Consider the following 18,169-nt stretch of genomic DNA (forward strand, 5'->3'; position numbering starts at 1 on the left):
GACCCTTTAAGTGAAGAAATTTCAACCTCATCTCAGTCCTACATGGCTGACCTGTTATTCTGAGACTGTGATCTTTTGTTCCGACTCCCCAGCCAGGTCCTTGCAGAACCTACCCAATGAAACCCCTTTGATATGTTTCAATGTGATCACCTCTCACTCTTCTCAATTCCACAGAAAATAGGTCTAGGGTGAGATTTTCTGGCCACGCTTGTCCCAAAACTGGAAAATCCCGCCAGAGGTCAACAGACCTTCGCATGGTCCGCCCCCTACCTGCTACAATTCCCATGGCGGGTGGGACAGGAAAACTCCTTTCACAGTCTCCTCAATCTGTCCTCATAGGACAATCCTCTCATCCCAAGAATCGATCCAGTGACTTTTCTTTGCTTTCTCTTCAAGGTTAGCATATACAAACCTGGGTAAGGGAATCCAGGTGCAAAACTACCAGAAGGTGTGGGCCACCTATCTGGGCAAAAGTAGGCTACTGGCCTCCTTCAGAGATGCCCTGTGGATAATAAGTCACAGGGGAGAGAAAAGGATAGATTTATAAGTGGGAACAAGGGACCCTGGGCTCCACGTACAAGAGGTTTTGACTTAACTGAGACAGCTCCTCTTCTTCCTCACCTGCAGTGGCACTTCATTTAGTACATTAATTAAATGCCACCAGGGTGCTGTTTACAACATATATACAACAACATGAAGTTCTTGCCCAAGTCTGCTGTCGGCAACAAAAAATACGGCGTTAAGTCTTCTGCAAAGTGGATGGGGCAGGAAAAGGAATTTGCTTGACTTTGTCTTCTGTTCTCCCCTGTCTTCACCAGGCAGAGTTGCAATTCTTCCATTTTACAAGCAAGAGTAGAAGTAGAGAGAATACTTTTAATGATAAAATGTTAAGTGGAGTAGGGGAGGAGACTGATAAGCCACAGATCATTAAAAAGTGGCAGCGTAAGTGATAAAGTTAGCAAAAGAGAACATTTGAATATTGTTTTGCAATGAAGAGACAGAATAGAAAAGCAAGGTACAAGCAACCTTGTACATTTGCAATTGGCATATCGTGAAGTTTCCTAATATAGGAAAGATACAAAAGCAAGAGGGCAACGCAACAGATATAACTGAGCGACCCAGAGCTATGCAGAGACTTGAGAAGAAATTAAAATCAAGAAGGTTAAAATATGACTTGTCGGGTAAGAACATGAAGGATTATATTTTGATAAATAATGAGAGTTTGTTTCAATTGGTTTGTGAGGCAGTGACAGACCAGAAATCAAACTAATCACAAAAAGAATTGAAAGGGAAGTTAAAAAAATTATAGAGATGGATTAAGACTCGAAATACCCATCAGCAAACATTCATTTTGTTTGCTGCATATCTGCATTCCGCCCTAAAGTAATTAACTGAGCAATCATGGTTATACGGTTGAGACCTTCCTCTTGCAGCTATATGACAATAAATATTTTTGATGGAGACAGTGATAATGGTAAGGGCTATGTTGAAGAAATTAAATGCAGTTAGCTAGGCGTACCATCTTTGAATCATTATGTTGTACTGTTCAGCAACAGGAATATCACACAGTGCTCCCTTCACTGGATCTTCCATGAAGCTTTTTATTGTGTGGAGTGTGCAAGCGAGAGGAGTCTGCCAGTAGTGAAGGGTACAGGACCTTCACACAAGACAACTGTCATCCTTCAATATACACACAGCTATCTCAAAACATGTTAGATAGTTCAATAGTGCAGTGACAATGATCACTTATTATCCAGCTGGGCAGAAATGAGATTAATCTTATTATAACTTTGTTATTAGCTGGCTCTCTCGCTGATCTCTTCACTGCCCAAATGCAAAACCAACAACCTTCTTCTGTAAGGCTCAAGCACATTGCTATACACAACTCCATCAAACTTGAGAATATTTCTGTGCGAGAGTAAAGGGTGGCACGAGGCTACTCTCTGGTTGATGAGACTCCCCATCTAGCATTCCAACCTTTCAAGTGCATTGGCACAAGTTGGATGTGAGCCAGAGGAAAGCCATCTGGCCCATGCAACTCATCTATTCAGAAAGAACACATAGCACCTTATTAACATCTAACAATTTCTGCTGTTGCATAGCTTATTTTGTCTCCAATGATCAAAATTGGTACTGAAGTTGCTGGTATGAACAAAGTACAGTTTTGGCAAGATATCCATTTGATATGTATTTTGTTACTTTGACTATATAGTATAACAGGTTATTTGCATTGTTAATTGTTGTTCTGCAGTAATTGGATATGCTCAGCTCAAAGTCTACAAATAGCTCGAAATTTCTTTCCAGTTCACTCTCAGCTAACTCGACACCATCCATCTTGACAGCCTAGAGGAATAAAATAGTTTTCTTTTAAGAAAGACCTTCCTACCTGGCAAAGTTCTCCGAACTAACCTCAGGAGGGGCCAAAATTCAGAGAGCTGTCCCACAGACTAGTCAAGCAACAGCCTGGCACAGTCATACTCATTGAATCATATCTTAGTCCAAATAGAAAGATTTTTAAAAATATGGATAAATGTCCTTTTCTTGTCCTTAAGGTGTGAATTTATAAATGTTGTGGCTAAGTTAAGTTCACTAGTTCCTTAGATACAGTCAGAAGGAGCAAGTGTTGCAATTCTCATGAGTTCTCGCTTTGTTGGTTGATTTTGGGATGCTGACTTCTTGAATCGATTAGTTCATTTGCTCAAAGAGAGAGAGGGAGATGGAGAGAGAGACAGAGAGAGAGAGAGATCTTTAGCCTGTTTCTTCTGCTGAAGCCTTTTTCAAAAATCTCTGCTCTGGTGATCTCTGTCTTTGGCTTGGCAAACTCGCTTTTAAAGTCCTGTTGGCTGTATAGCCCAGATGAATTCAATTAGCATGTCTGTTGCAGTCCCTGTCCTGTGAACAGGTATTCACATTTTTGGATGTTTTGGGGTTTTTTTCACACTCCACAGAGTTGGGAGGTCAAGTGTCTGTTCCCATTTGGGTGGAACGTAGTTGTAAAACCTAGCTGGCCAGCAATTCCCCATTGTTTTAACAAGATTAAAGTTTATTTAAATCCAGCACTTAGCATTTTAGTATCTCTTCCTTAGATACTTATGAGTTTTGGTGCCTATAAATGATCAGAAATGTCTCTCTCTTGATATTCTCTTGGGGTGGGATGGGTAGTGATCCTTGCTGGCGTATCTCACCTTCTTCTTAAAACCAAACTCGCATTTTCAAGCACTTTGTACTGTCTCATTTAAAATTACAGAATTTCCAGTCAATTGAATATTTTTAAAATCATACTTCAAAAATAAAGGGGTATAGATCCATGATGCCACCTACTGCCCTCCCTCAGCAGATGAATCATCGAATTCCTACAGTGCAGAAGGAGGCCATTCGGCCCATCGAGCCTGCACCGACAACAATTCCAGCCAGGCCCTATCCCCGTAACCCCACATATTTACCCTTCTAATCCCCCTGACACTAAGGGGCAATTTAGCATGGCCAATCAAATTAACCCATATGTCTTTGGACTGTGGGAAGAAACCAGAGCACCCGGAGGAAACGCACGCAGACACAGGGAGAATGTACAACCTCCGCACAGACAGTGACCCAAGCTGGGAATCGAACCCGGACCCCTGGTGCTGTGAAGCAGCAGTGCTAACCACTGTGCCACTCCAACAGCAGTAGAATCAGTAGTCTTCCATGTTGAACACCACTTGGAAGAAGTACTGAGGGTGGCAAGGACACAGAATGTATTTTGCATTGGGGACTTCAACATCCTTCACGAAGAGTAGCTGAGCAACACCACTACTAACCAAGTTGGCTGAATCCTTAAAGGGTGTATATGCAAGACTGGGCCTGCAGCAGATGGTGAGTGAAGCAACAAGAGGAGAAAAAACATTTACGTGATCTTGCCTTCACCAATTGACCTGTCACAGATGGGTCTACCCATGGCAGTGTAAAGTAGGAGTAACCACTGCACAGTCCTTGTGAGAGGAAGTCCTATATTCATACTGACAATACCATCCACTGTAATATGTGGCATAACAGTTGTACTAAATGGGATAGATTCAGGACAGATCCACTGACAATACCATCCACTATAATATGTGGCATAACAGTTGTACTAAATGGGATAGATTCAGGACAGATCCAGCAGTTTAAGATTAAAACTGGGATTCATGAGGCACTATGAGCAGCAGCAGTGTTACATTCAACCATGATCTCTAATCTTATGGGAGTAGGAGAGCATGGCAGGAACAGCACCAGCCATACTTAAAAATGAGGCACAAATCAGGCGAAGCTGCAACACAGTTGCAGTATGCTTGCTAAACAGTGGAAACAACATGCAACAGACAGAGCTAAGCGATTCTCCCAACCTACATGTCAAACCAAAGCTCGGTAGTCCAGTTGTGAATGGTGGTGGATAATTAAACAACTAACAAGAGTTGGCGCCACAAATATCTCCATCCTCACTGATGGTTTAGTGCAAAAGATAAAGTTGCAACCATCTGCAGTCAAGGATGATCCATCTCAGCCTCCTATTATGGTCCCCAATATCACGGATGCCAATCTTTAGCCAATGCAATTCATCCCATGTGATATCAAAAAAAGGCTGAAGACATTGGATACCGCAAAGGTTACGGTCTCTAACAATGCACAGGAGTAGGCCATTACTGCAGACTTGTGCTCCAGAATAGGCCACACCCCTAGCTAAGCTGTTCCAATACAATACTGGCATCCACCTGACAATGTGGAAAATTGCCCAGGTATATCCCATTCATAAAGAGCAGAACAAATCCAATCCAACCAACTGCTGCCTCATCAGTCTACTCTCTGATGGAAGCTGTCATTGACAGTGTTATCAAGCAGCACTTAACAGCAACAGGCTGCACACCAATGCTCAGTTTGAGGCTTGCCAGGGCCACTCAGCTCCTGATCTCATTACAGCCTTGGTTCAAACACAGATTCAGAATTCCATGAATTTAGGTGAGAGTGACTGCCCTTGATGTCAAGGCAGCATTGGACTGAATGTGGCATCACAAACAGCCTCGTAAAGCTGAAGGTCATGGAAATCGGGGAAAAACTCTCCATTGGCTGGAATCATGTTTGGCACAAAGGAAAATGGTTTTGGTTGTTGGAGGCCAAACATTTCAGTCTCAGGACATAGCTTCATGAGTTCCTCAGGGGAGTGTCCCAGGTTCATCTTCATCTGCTTCATCAATGACCTCCCTTGCATCATAAAGTCAGAAGTGGGGATGTTCATGGATGATGGCACAATGATCAGCACAAGTCGCATCGCCTCAGATACTGTAAGGGCGGGATTTTACGACCTCCCGAAACAATAAGATCCCACACGAGGTCAACGGACTTTTCCATGGTCCGCCACTCGCCCGCTCCAATTCCTGTGGTGGGCGGGCCGGTAAAATTCCAGCCAAACTGTCTCTGTCCATATGTAGCAAGATCTGGACAACTTTCAGATTATGTCTAATAAGTGGAAAGTACAAAGACCAGTCAATGACCCTCACCAACAAGAGAAAATCTAACCACCTCTCCTTGACATTCAACAGTATTGTTGTACATCTTGCGGTTTACTATTGACCTGAAACTAAACTGGAGCAGCCATATAAATAGTGTGACTATCAAAGCAGATCAGAGCAGGGAACTCTGCAGCAAGTAACTCACCTCTTGACACCCCAAAGTCTGTTCACCATCTACAAGGCATAAGTAAGGAGTGTGACAGAATGCTCTCCACTTGCCTGGATGAATGTAGCTTCAATAACACTGAAGAGGTTCGACATCATCCAGGAAAAAGCAGCCCAATTGATCGTCACCCCATCCATGACTTTAAACATTCACTGCCCCCACCGTAAGCTTATCATGGCAGCAATGTACATCAGCTATAAGATGTACTGCAGCAACTCCTCAAGCCTCATCAACTACTTCTTCCAAACTTGCAACCTCTACCATCAAGAACAAGGGCAACAAACACATGGGAACACGACTATGGGCAAGTTCCCCTCCCAGCCATACACCATCCTGACTTGAAACTATGTCACCGTTCCTTCACTGCAACTGGGTCAAAATTCTTGAACTCTCCTCTACCACGATACCTCCACCACATGGGCTGCAGCAGTTCAAGAAGATGGTTCACCAACACCTTCACAAGCAATGGCCAACAAATGTGACCTTTTTAAAAACCTTCTCGAAGGGTTGACTGAGCTTGTGCAGTGAGTGGTTGAGCCATTCAGATCAATAAGACCACAATTTTAATCTCCAATCCAGACCAAATTTCCTTAACTTAACTGGGTGCTAGTGGGGTGCTTTAATTTCGCTTTACATCCCCAAGGTCCAGAGGGAAAAATTGATCATTACTCTCATTCCTGACTGCCCTTCTGTAATTCTTGCTAAAAGTATGGATTTGTCATGATGGTGAAAACCAGAATAGCCTGCTAATGCCATCCCATAGATAACAGCAGAAATTCTCCCGTCTTGCCTGCTGCAGGAATCAGTAGCAGACAAGACAGAAAATTCGGCAGACCATTCAAAGATCCATTGAGTTTGAGTGGCAATTTCCGGTCTTGGGGTGAGCACGGCTGGAGAATCCTGCCCAAAGGTACTGAACAAAAGAAAAGAAGGTGAATGGCATCCAGACAAGGGGTTGTATTCAGAACAGAGTGGAATCATAGATTATCAATGTAGAAGAAGGAGTTATATAGAAATTAGATAGTTTGAAAATTATTAAACGTGTAGGGCGGGATTTTACAGCCCGCCTCCCTGCAGCATATTTTCTGGCGGTGGAGGGTGTTAACCATTGGCTGCCAGTGGAATCTTCCAGCCCCGCTGATGTTCCAGTCCCATCGATGTTCCAGTCCCACCAATGTCTACAGTGTTTTGCATGGCTCACCTGTCCTGTCACCGGAAAGCCTGCCGGGGCTGGAGTGGTCGCTTTCAGTGGGACTGGACAATTCCACCAATGGGAAGGGCTGGAAATTCCTGCTCTCAGTTCCAGTGCTGGATAGAATTATGACAATACAAACATGGCCCATTTTAAAATGAACTATTTAAGAACATCGCCTATGATTGCAATGAAAGTAATTCCTTTCGACCAAAGTCTTTTTGTGGAAATAAATACTGACCAAAAGATGACTTACAGTAGTCGTGGGATAACTACTCAAACTTCCAATTTTCCAACAATTGTATCATGAGGAAAGTATTTAATTGTATTCAAACTTTGATATAATTTGTATTTGTGTAACATGCTCATAATAACATAAGGAAAAAAAAATGAAATTAGTGAATACTGCTCAGTGTAAGTTCCATCAATTATCAAAAACTTCAATTATGTTTGTATAAAATGGGGAGTTGATTTTAATGACATTTATCGTAAGTGTACTATTATATATCTTAATTCACAATGTTCCACTGTGACAAATTGCCAAATCTAGGGTTAAGAATTAATTGCCCTGAAATCTTCTCCAGTTCACATTCATTGTGATTTTAATTAGGATTTTGAACACTGAGCTGAGATAAACTGTCAGGAATTGCTATATTCTTTTGCCAAACAATCAATTACCGTAAAATCTTGCATAAAAGTCATAATCTGAATACGAATCACTTCCTCGTTCTTGAGCACATTATGTAAATTGTGCTACTGGATAGGGTAGCTCGCAATCAATTGGAAGAATTTAGAGGAGATTTTGAATGCTGTGTAGTATCTCCAATTGTTCAGTCAGTGTGTTTTTCTGACAGTTTGGGAATTATCTTTATCTATCAAAAGCCTTGTACATCGTCCACACTTACTGCCAATGTTGAAGTTCTTCAAATGATGTTGGTAGGTTTAAAATCCAGCTAGCAATCATTTTTAAGGAACTTCAAGCCAATTCCCAGAAATGCCTCACTCTTCCATTGAGAAAGGGATTTCTGGAGAGCCAACATTCTTATAAGTTGAGGAAACATGCATTATTAAGAAGAGCGTGCTGAGTATCTATTTTAAATCATTTTTCAGTGATAATGGAATACCTTTATATTTAAAATATACACATTGTAACACTATACTGTGTTAAATGGATTTCCTCAAGTCTCTCTTTTGGGGCTGTAAGATTAGCTTGCCTCAGTCTGTCACCTCCCGAAGCATTCACCCAGTGTGGGAGACTCCCATTGGAGGCCTGAATGTGAATCCCAAGTCACCATCCATGAATGAAGGGGACTGAAAGACTAATGATGAGGCTGAATTTGAACCAGGATTGGTTGCTGCTTGACTCTCCACTCATAGACAGTCCCTGAGGATGAAGGATCACTTGCTTCCACTCTGATTCAATGGGTTCCGAAATGGCTGATAAGTCCAAGGTGCGATCTGCAGATTTTGCCACATGAGGGGCAGGTGGTGTTTGAAGGGTTGAATAAATGGGTTGTTTGGAAGTTTGTGTTCTCCCTCAGATATCATAACTTCACCTCTGCGCGTTCCTGACGAAGTCTCTCGATATGTTTGGTTCACTCCTGAATAACATTCCTCCATTTTGGTCAATCACAAGCCTCCCTTGGGTTGGTGGGTATGTTCGACTTCTTCGGGAGGCTGAAGGACATTCCTAAAGCATTTCCGCTGTTTTCCTGGGACTCTCCTGTTGAGACCAAGTTCTGAGTGCAGCAGTTGCTTTGGAAGTTTGGTCTCAGGCTTATGAATAACATGTGCCACCCAGCAGAGCTGGTGTTGAGTGAATAGCACTTGATGCTTAGTAAATTAGCTTGGGAATGGACTCTGTTGTTGGACCACCCTGCTTGCCCCTAGATTTGTAGGATTTTGTGAAAGCACAGCTTGTGATCATTCTCCAATGTTTTGAGGTGCCTGCTGTAGGTCGTTCGAGTCTCCAAGCACCAACCTTAGTCATAGTGCTATGGTGGGCAGATGAAACTTGTGTTTGCGCCTACTCATAAACTGATCTTCAGGTCATTGTCGACTCCTTCTCCAAAGCACGTGGAAAAATGGGCCTTTCACCATACACTCAGAGAACTAAGGTCCTCTTTCAATCATCTGCAGCAGTAAAACACCTCTCCCCACTTGAATAAAATCAATGTCAAGATCCAGGAAAATATAGACCATTTTCTGCATCTTGGAGTCACCTCTCGTTGAAGGCAGATGTAGATGATGAAATTGATCACCACTACCAATGTCATCTCAATCTTCAACGGACTGAGGAAGAGAGTATTTGATGACCAGGATGTTAAACACAAGACTAAGGTCATGGTTTCGCAGGCAGGTTTGTTATTTGACAGCCAGCGCCAGATTCACATTCAAAGAATCGGAAATTGTGCAAACACAGACACAGAAATGATAAGTTGACTACATTAATATGTTAACAAAGAAATAGCTGGTGCAATCAAAGCACACAGTGATATTTAAATGATTGTCCTGACCCCGTGGCTGAGCTGTTAACATCACTTACAAAGTAACAACAGTGGTTCCACTACAAATGGATGGGCCCCCCCACAACTGTTGGAATTGTTAATCTCAAAGCTGCTACAAAATGTAAAACTCATTCACCAGTCTGATGATACTGATAAGCCCAGAATCTTCCCCATCAGAAACAACTCTGTAAGTTCAAATGGACTATTCACAACCTCGGGATGTAGAATCGATTCAAGATTTAAGATGTCACAATCAAAAGCGAGGGTTGCATCAATCATTGTCATGGGTGTGATCTTTGTATGATAAGAAGCATGTAATTAGAGACAGAGGGAGTGACTTACAAGAATAACAACAGACAGGAGAGATCACTCTCCAGGTGGGACAGGCTTCAGGATGAGTATTGTTTGAAAACATTCACAAGAATGATTCCTGGGATAAACAATTGTGGCAATGAGGTTGGGTTTGTTTACCTTGGAGAAAAGAAGGCTGAGAGGTGACGTGACAAAGGCATTCAAGATCCTGCGGGGTATGGACAGGGTGAATAGTGAGAAAGTGTTCCCTCTCAAGAGAATATCAAAAAAATTAGAGAGCCTAGATTCAAAATAATGGGCAAAAGGAGAAGAAGTGATGTGAGGAAAAGTTTATTCACCCAGAGGCTAGTTAGAACAAACTTCCTGCGAGGGTGGTAGAGGCAAGCTTGATCGAGGTATTCAAAAGAGGTATTCAGATTGCTATCTGAAAAGAAGGAATGTGCAAGGTTACTGGGATAAGGCAGGGTAGTGGGACTAGGTAAAATGGTCTTTCAGAGAGCCAGTGCAAACTGTATGGGCTGAATGGCCTCCATCTGCACTTGAAAGATCTGTGATTCTGTGAAGTGAAGGGATGTTATAGGAAATAGCATGTGTGAGTATTAACTGTAATTGAATGGAGCACGGAACTGACATCTGTATGTTAGCTGTGGTACAATAGTTAAAAATGTACCGAACATACATGAGCTGGAATGAAACATGTTCCCTTTTGTGATGTTTAAGGACTTGGAAAGGATGAATTGCATTGTCCATTTTTGGCATCTATTATAAGCAAATACCCCCAGGTTCAGATGTCACACAGGCAACTGTAATTTAAATCTGCCTTAATTTTTTCATTGAGTCTTCTTTATTACACTGATGTGATTTTTTTTTCCATTTCCCACGATAACCATTTTGTGTACGTTAGGCCAAGCTATCTTTTGTGAATCAGTACTTTTAGGAATTCGGTTATGTCTGCTGGAAATCACATCACATAGAATCCTTGCCGCTAGCAGATAGAGAATGTTTTTTTCCCAAATGAAACCAAATCCCAGGAGCAGTGGGGGAGGTGATGATGTAGTGGTATTGTCACTGGACAAGTAATCCAGAGATCTAGGTTTGAATCCCACCATGGCAGATGGTGAAATTTGAAATCAATATAACTTAAAAGTCTAACGATGGCCATGAAACTATTGCCATAAATGTCCGTTGTCCTTAATTGTGATGCACTAATATCCTTTAGAGAAGGAAATCTGCCTTACCTGGTCTGGTCTACATTTGACTCCAGATCCAGACTCTAAAAATGTCCTCTGAAGTGGCCTAGCAAGCCATTCAATTCAAGAGCAATTAGGGTTGGGCAATAAATGCTGGTGCAACCCACATCCCATGAAGGAGTAAAATGAAAGTAGGACAATATTGCCTCCAGTTGACTGCAACAGCTTAGGAACTTCCTGTAATGTATTCCATTCAGGCTAAAATTAATTACCAGAGTGAGGGACAGGTAAACTTGGAAATCTTCTATTCACAAATGTTGCTGCTTCTCGATCAATACGTTAGATGTAGTGGGCTGTGAGTAAAGCATGCTCCTGATCTCCAATAAGTAACAGCAGTGATGATGGTCAAAGTGGTGAAGCTTCAGCCTAGACACTTGCATCAAGTGGATCTTTCTCTAACCCCAGCTATGACTGTAACATGACATTCTGCACTCTCTCCTTCTCTATGAACGGTATGGTTTGTCTGTACAACGCGCAAGAAACAATACTTTTCACTGTATACTAATACATATGACAATAATAAATCAAATCAAATCAAATCAGACTTTCATCAATCTAAGTGCGAGATGACAGCAGTGATGATAAAAAAAGCGAATGGTAAAATGTGGACAAATCTACGATACCTCCACACTCCTCACCAGATGGCATCATTACTGTGACTAAAGTTGCTAAACACCCGTTTATTGGTAATTTATGCAGGCATTTTAACAAAGGGTTTTCCCTTGATTTCTTAATGATTAGCATGCCATCCACCCCGACTAGACAAAGGTTGCCCTTTATTTATAACAGGAAGTGACTTGGAGCAGCCATCGTGTTCACATCAGCTGACCAGCCTCATCCTGCTTTACAACCCTTGGTCTATAGCTTTGAATGTTATGGCATTTCAAGTGCATATGCAAGCAGTTTTTAAATGTTATGAGGATTTCTGCCTCCATTATTCTTTCAGGCAGTGAGTTCCACCAGATCTCCACCACCCTCTGGGTGAATATATTTTCCTTCTTGCACTAACCATATGTTCCCTCCTTATGAACACTTCAACCAAGAGGAGTCGGGCTTTCTTATCCACAGTATCGGGACACCTCATAATTTTATACACTTCAATTACGTCTCCCCTTATCCTCTCCTGTTTCAAAGGAAATAACGTACTCAACCTACCCAATTTTTCGTTGCAACTAAAATTCTCCAATCCAGGCCCTTGAGTCTCCCCTTTTGAACAGCTTTCCTGTAGTCCGGGGACCAGAACTGCATGTAATACGCAAGCTGTGGCCTAACAGGTGGTTTGCATTTCAAGCATACCCCCCACCATAAAATAAAGATCACAATGTGACAGATTAGATCATTGCAGTGAATGCAGGCAACTAATAGGAGATGGACTGTTCTCCTAGAAACAGTTATACATTTAATGGAAGTGGACAATATTTGAAAAGATAAATAAGACAAATTTTCAGATCTTCTAATCTCAATTGCAGCGAACGTGGAGATGTTTGCTGCTGTTGAGGGTCACAATGGTATCTGGAGTTCCAGTGAGCAGATTTCCATTTCAACCCACAACTTCCACTCCATCAGAAATGGCTTTTTGGGAGCCCTTCCTGCCAGGACTCACCAACATGGGTGGCACAGTGGTTAGCACTGCTGCCTCACAGCGCCAGGGACCTGGGTTCGATTCCCGGCTTGAATTACTGTCTACGTGGAGTTTGCACATTCTCCCCGTGTCTGTGTGGATTTCCCCCAGATGCTCCGGTTTCCTCCCACAGTCCAAAGGTGTGAGGGTTAGATGGATTGGCCATGCTAAATTGCTCCTTAGTGTCAGGGAGACTAGCAGGGTAGATGTACAGAGTTATGGGGATAGAGCCTGGGTGGGATTGTGGTCAGTGTAGACAAGATGGGCTGAATGGCCTCCTCCTGCACTGTAGGGATTCTATGATTCTCACACATAATCTGAGACAGTTTGATCTATACTTATGCTGTCTTCTATATTGGTTACTTCGACATGTTCTCAGCCGGTGTAAAGGCTGCTCAGGAGTGCAGCCCTTTAAAGCAGAACGAGTGTCACCACTGATCACATCCCCGCACGCAAGACACTGCTCACCAGTGGGGGAGGTAATGGCTCAGTGGTATTATCACTGGACTATTAATCCAGAAACTCAGCTGATATTTTGCGGACCTGGGTTCAAATCCTACTACGGTAGATGGTGGAATTTCAATTTAACAAAATATCTGAAATTAAAAATCTACTGATGACCATGAAACCATTGTTGATTGTCAGAAAAACCCATTTAGTTCAGTAATGAAATTGAGGAAGGAAATCTGCCGTCCTTACCCAGTCTGGCCTACATGTAATTCTAGAGCCACAGCAATGTGGTTGACTCTCAACTGCCCTTCAAGGGCAACTAAGGACGGGTAATAAATGCTGGTCAGCCAGCAATGCCAATGTCCCACGAATGAATTAAAACAAAAATCCCCTCAAAACTCCGATACATCTCACACCCCTTATGACATTAATGAGTTCTCGACACTGCTCAGGACTCCTCCTGCAACGCCCAAACATTCTCCCCCACCTATGTCAATACTCACCCCCCCCTGCATTCCAACATCCCCCCCTCCCATCGTTCCTTGGCTCACCATCCAGAATCCCCAGCTTCTTATGCTGGCTGGTGTCAGATCAGGGTCAGCACTGTCTGGAGTGGGGTGGGTATCAATTATTTGTTGTTTCTGTGAAAGGTAGTAACATTTCTTTAGATTATTATTTATCTTTATTTCCAGTTGCTTTTTTACATAATTTCAACAATTGCCATACAACGTAACTTGATCAACCCACATTGACATTCTGTAGAGAAGATGTGTTACCTTTTTCATTTGTTTGTGGGATCTGAGCATGAATGGAAAGGCCACCATTTATTGCCTATCGCTAAATGTCCAATTGAAGGCGGTGACAGCCATTGCTTTCCACTACTGCAATCCATTTAGAGTGCGTACACGCACAACGTTATTCTGGCATTCTAGGATTTCCAGGATTTTGATCTCACAACAATGAATGGACACTGATATGGTTTCAAGTCAGGAATTTGTGTGGCTTAGAGGGGGACTAAGCTTAGAGATGATGTTCTTATCTGCCGACCACCCTTGTTCTTCCAGATGACAGTATTGGAGGGTGACGTTGAAAGAAACCTTGGTGAGTTGTTGCAGATGGTGCACACTGCTGCCACTGTGCACTGGTGATAAAGGGAACTAAAATTTAATGTGTTGGATGGAGTGCCAATCAAGTAGGTTACTTTTTCCAGAATGGTGTTAACCATCTTGAGGTTGCTTGGAGTGGCACTCAGGCAGGGAGGTGGAGAGCACAAAATCATGCAGCTGACTTGTACTTTGTAGATGATAAAAAGGTTTTGAGGGTCAGGGACTGAGTTATTAGAATATCCAAGTTATCGTGATGTAACTGCAGTATTTTTGTAGCAGGGTGTCCTGTTAAGTTTCCATGCGATTGTGACCTGGAGAATGTTGATGGTGGGGAATTCGGTGAAAATAATGTCTTTGAATATCAACGGGAGGTGGTTAGATTCTCTCTGTTGTAACTTGACAAGATTCAGTTCAAAACTGAATCTTGTCTTACTGAATCTTTCGGCTAACTGCATTGGGGCATCAACTGCTTTATTATCTCAGGAACTGCAAATGGAACAAAACACTGTGAATCATCAGAAACATCTCACTTCTGACCTTAAGTTGCAGGGAGTACAAGTCAGCTGCATGATTTAGTGCTATCCACTTCCTTGCCTGAGTGCCACTCCAAACAACTAGGCTGTAGAGAAAGGTCAACTTAATGCAAGGTAGGTCCATTCAAAAGTCTGACAGCAGCAGGGAAGAAGCTGTTCTTGAGTTGGTTGGAGGTTGTTTTCGTTAGAGAGAAGAAGGTTCAGAGGTGACTTAATAGAGGCATACAAGATGATCAGAGGATTAGATAGGGTGGATAGTGAGAGCCTTTTTCCTCGGATGGTGTTGGCTAGCACAAGGGGACATAGCTTTAAATTGAGGGGTGAGAGATATAGGACAGATGTTAGAGGTAGGTTCTTGACTCAGAGAGTAGTAAGGGCGTGGAATGCCCTGCCTGCAGTAGTGGTGGACTCATCAACGTTGAGAGCATTCAAGTGGTTATTGGATAAACATATGGATGATATTGGAATAGTGTAGATTAGAGGGGCTTTAGATTGGTACCACTGGTCGGCGCAACATCGAGGGCCGAAGGGCCTGTACTGTGCTGTAATGTTCTATGTGACCTCAGGCTTTTGTATCTTTTTCCCGACGGAAGAAGGTAGAAGAGGGTAAGTCAGGGGTGCAGGAATCCTTAATTATGCTGGCTGCTTTTCCGAGGCAGCAGGAAGTATAGACAGAGTCAGTGGGTGGGAGGCTGATTTGAGTAATGGACTGGGTTTCGTTCACGACCCTTTGTTGTGTCTTGCGATCTTGGACAGAGCAGGAGCCATGCCAAGCTGTGACACAAACAGAAAGAATGCTTTCTATGGTGCATCTGTAAAAGTTGGACAGAGTTGTAGCTGACATGCCAAATGTCCTTTGTCTTCTGAAAAAGTATAGGCGTTGGTGTGCTTTCTTAATTATAACTTCAGCATGGAGGGACTAGGACAGGTTGTTGATGATCTGGACATCTAAAAACTTGAAGCTCTCGACCATTTCTACTTCGTCGCCATTGATGTAGACAGGGGCATGTCCTCTACTATGCTTCCTGAAGTCGATGACTATCTCCTTCATTTTGTTGACATTGAGGGAAAAATTATTGTCATTGCACCATGGCTAATCCACCTAACCTGCACATCTTTGGACACTAAGGGGCAGTATACCATGACCAATCCACCTAACCTGAACAAATTTGGACTCTGGGAAGAAACCAGAGCACCCGGAGGAAACCCACACAGACACGGGGAGAACATGCAAACTCCATACAGATATGCATCCAAAGCTGGAATTGAACCCAGGTCCCTGGTGCTGTGAGGCAGCAGTGGCAATCACTGTGCTGCCCTAATCACTTATAAATTTTCAATGCTAGAGATGTTGTTTGGCACTAGTCAAACCTTACTCTCTCATAAAGGGTACTCGGACTGAAATGGACAAGCCCTAACATTGTAGCAAGTTCTCCGTTCAGTATTTCAGCTGGAACAAACAGAACCATTGAAAGGTATATCCAATTTCTCCATTATAATCGCTTCATGATACTGCCTGACCGACTGAATATTTCCTATATTTTCTATTTTGTTTTCAGGTGGTCTTGCTTGTCCTCTATTACATTGCCTCTTTCATTTATTTTGGTGAATCCTGTGTTGAAGGTGAGGGAAGGTAATACATTCTGCTTCAGGAAACTTGTATCGTCCCCACCATTTATATTCCCTGCGCCCATGACAGATGACTGTGCATACCGGACAATTAACAATAATAATTTCCCTCACCATATTTGACAATTACAAAGGTGGCACTTACAGTGTACGCAGCACACCGGCTATTTCAGGCAATTCAATAAGCTTTTTGCGCCTCATTAAAGCGTGATTACCTTAATTACCTTAATCCTCTCTACTTACCATTTTAAAAGCACAGCTGATTTCAGGCAAATTGGCGCGTTTAATAGATGTCTTTCAGCTTGTACAGTTAGCTATTCACCTAAACTGAGTGCCTCAGCACTGCAGTGCAACTCTTTGAATTGAGCAGGGGGTGAAATTGTGGTTGACTGACAGGCTTATATTTCATTACCGACCATCACTCAGACCACTGAGATTTCATCATCTGTCAGAGCACTGAGTTTCCTCTCCTCTTTGGATGGTGTTAGCTCCGACATGAACAAGACAGGGTTGGAAGCTGAACTGGCTGTTGACACCATCTCCATCTTAATTTTGCACTTCACCAGGAATATGCAGTGAAAACCAAAGCACCAAGTGTTCCCAGGTAAAGGTGCATTAAATTAACAGAAGGAATCTGTGTCCCTCTTCCAATACAATGTAGCTCCTCCTAAATTTAGAAGAAACCTGCAGGAGAAGCCTTTGGGTTGCTCTTTAAAGTTTCTCTCAACCACCATTCTTATGTCTGCTGAACCGATTGCCAAACTGGTGTTCGACAGGAAGCAGTTTCAAAATATGGCCCCGTCTTCCCAGGAAGTGGATTTAGATTGTTGAAGCTACCTTCTGCAGGGTATCCATCTTTGCAAGAAACATGTCAACTGCACAGCAAGGGGAAAAAATGCTTAATTCAGCTAGTGCTGGCCTCCCCAAGGTGCAGTGGGTTATCGATGGGACCTGGGTATGGTTGAATGCTCTACTTCAGGAACCTGCCACTTGAGGAACAGCTACCATTTTTGATAAATATGCTAATTATGCAATATCCAACTGAGAATTTTGCATGTTAGCTCAAAGCTTTGGAGTAGCACTTCTGAAGGGGATGTGCAGCCACAAGAGATAATTTTTCACAGCATTTTGAAGTGTGTTTAGCTATAATTAAACGCTTTAATGATCACTTAGATTGACTTACTTCCCAGTGCAATACTTCAACCGGACTTGCGCTGCCGTTCCCAGCAGTTTCTTCTCTCACATGGTTGATCTGCAGGGTAAGCCATTGGCCGCACCATCGATACTGTCCCTAATTTACCACTGAGTTTGCCAAAGTTACCAGATAAGAACTTGGCCAATGCAAATGGAATAACAAGTGTCCAAATGATGATGTGTTGCTAATCATTCAGGGAGTCTGGGTTGCTGTGGCAACATGTACTTTACATTCTCATTGTAGTCTGGAACAATGGATAGTGACAGTAGAGGCTTCAATTTTCTTTTCATCACAAGGCTGACCAGGAATTGCATTCTCTCTCTCCCTGCCATTGGCAATGTGTTAGAAGGATTTGCAAGTTGATACTCAACCTGTTTAACCCACTTGATGAATGGACCTTTCTTGGCCATCATGTCTTGTTGTCGGACTCAAACCCAGAGCTTATGGCTTAGAGGCAGGAATGTTACCAACTCTGCCACAAGACCTACCCATATCGGAGCTGACACACACTCAGAAAAAAAGGATGCAACTATTTTGAACAAAATGATGAATCATTTGATTACACTCCTGACTCACCACTCTACAAATGTGCCCCTAATACAAGTGACTTAGCAAGAGAACAGTCTGTTCAAAAAAGATAGAAGCCTAAACAACGAGGAATGAATTCAGGCAGATATTAAATGAAG

At 42.6% G+C, this 18,169-nt stretch overlaps 1 protein-coding gene across 1 annotated transcript in view; it reads right to left on the reverse strand.

Moving 5' to 3' along the window:
• Nucleotides 1-18,169, reverse strand: part of astn1 (astrotactin 1) — a 2,581,734-nt gene that overhangs the window by 1,297,244 nt on the left and 1,266,321 nt on the right. The gene's annotated exons all lie outside the window — the stretch shown is intronic.

The sequence above is a fragment of the Mustelus asterias genome, chromosome 8 (genome assembly GCF_964213995.1).
Source record: "Mustelus asterias chromosome 8, sMusAst1.hap1.1, whole genome shotgun sequence".
Classification (NCBI taxonomy): Eukaryota; Metazoa; Chordata; class Chondrichthyes; order Carcharhiniformes; family Triakidae; genus Mustelus; species Mustelus asterias.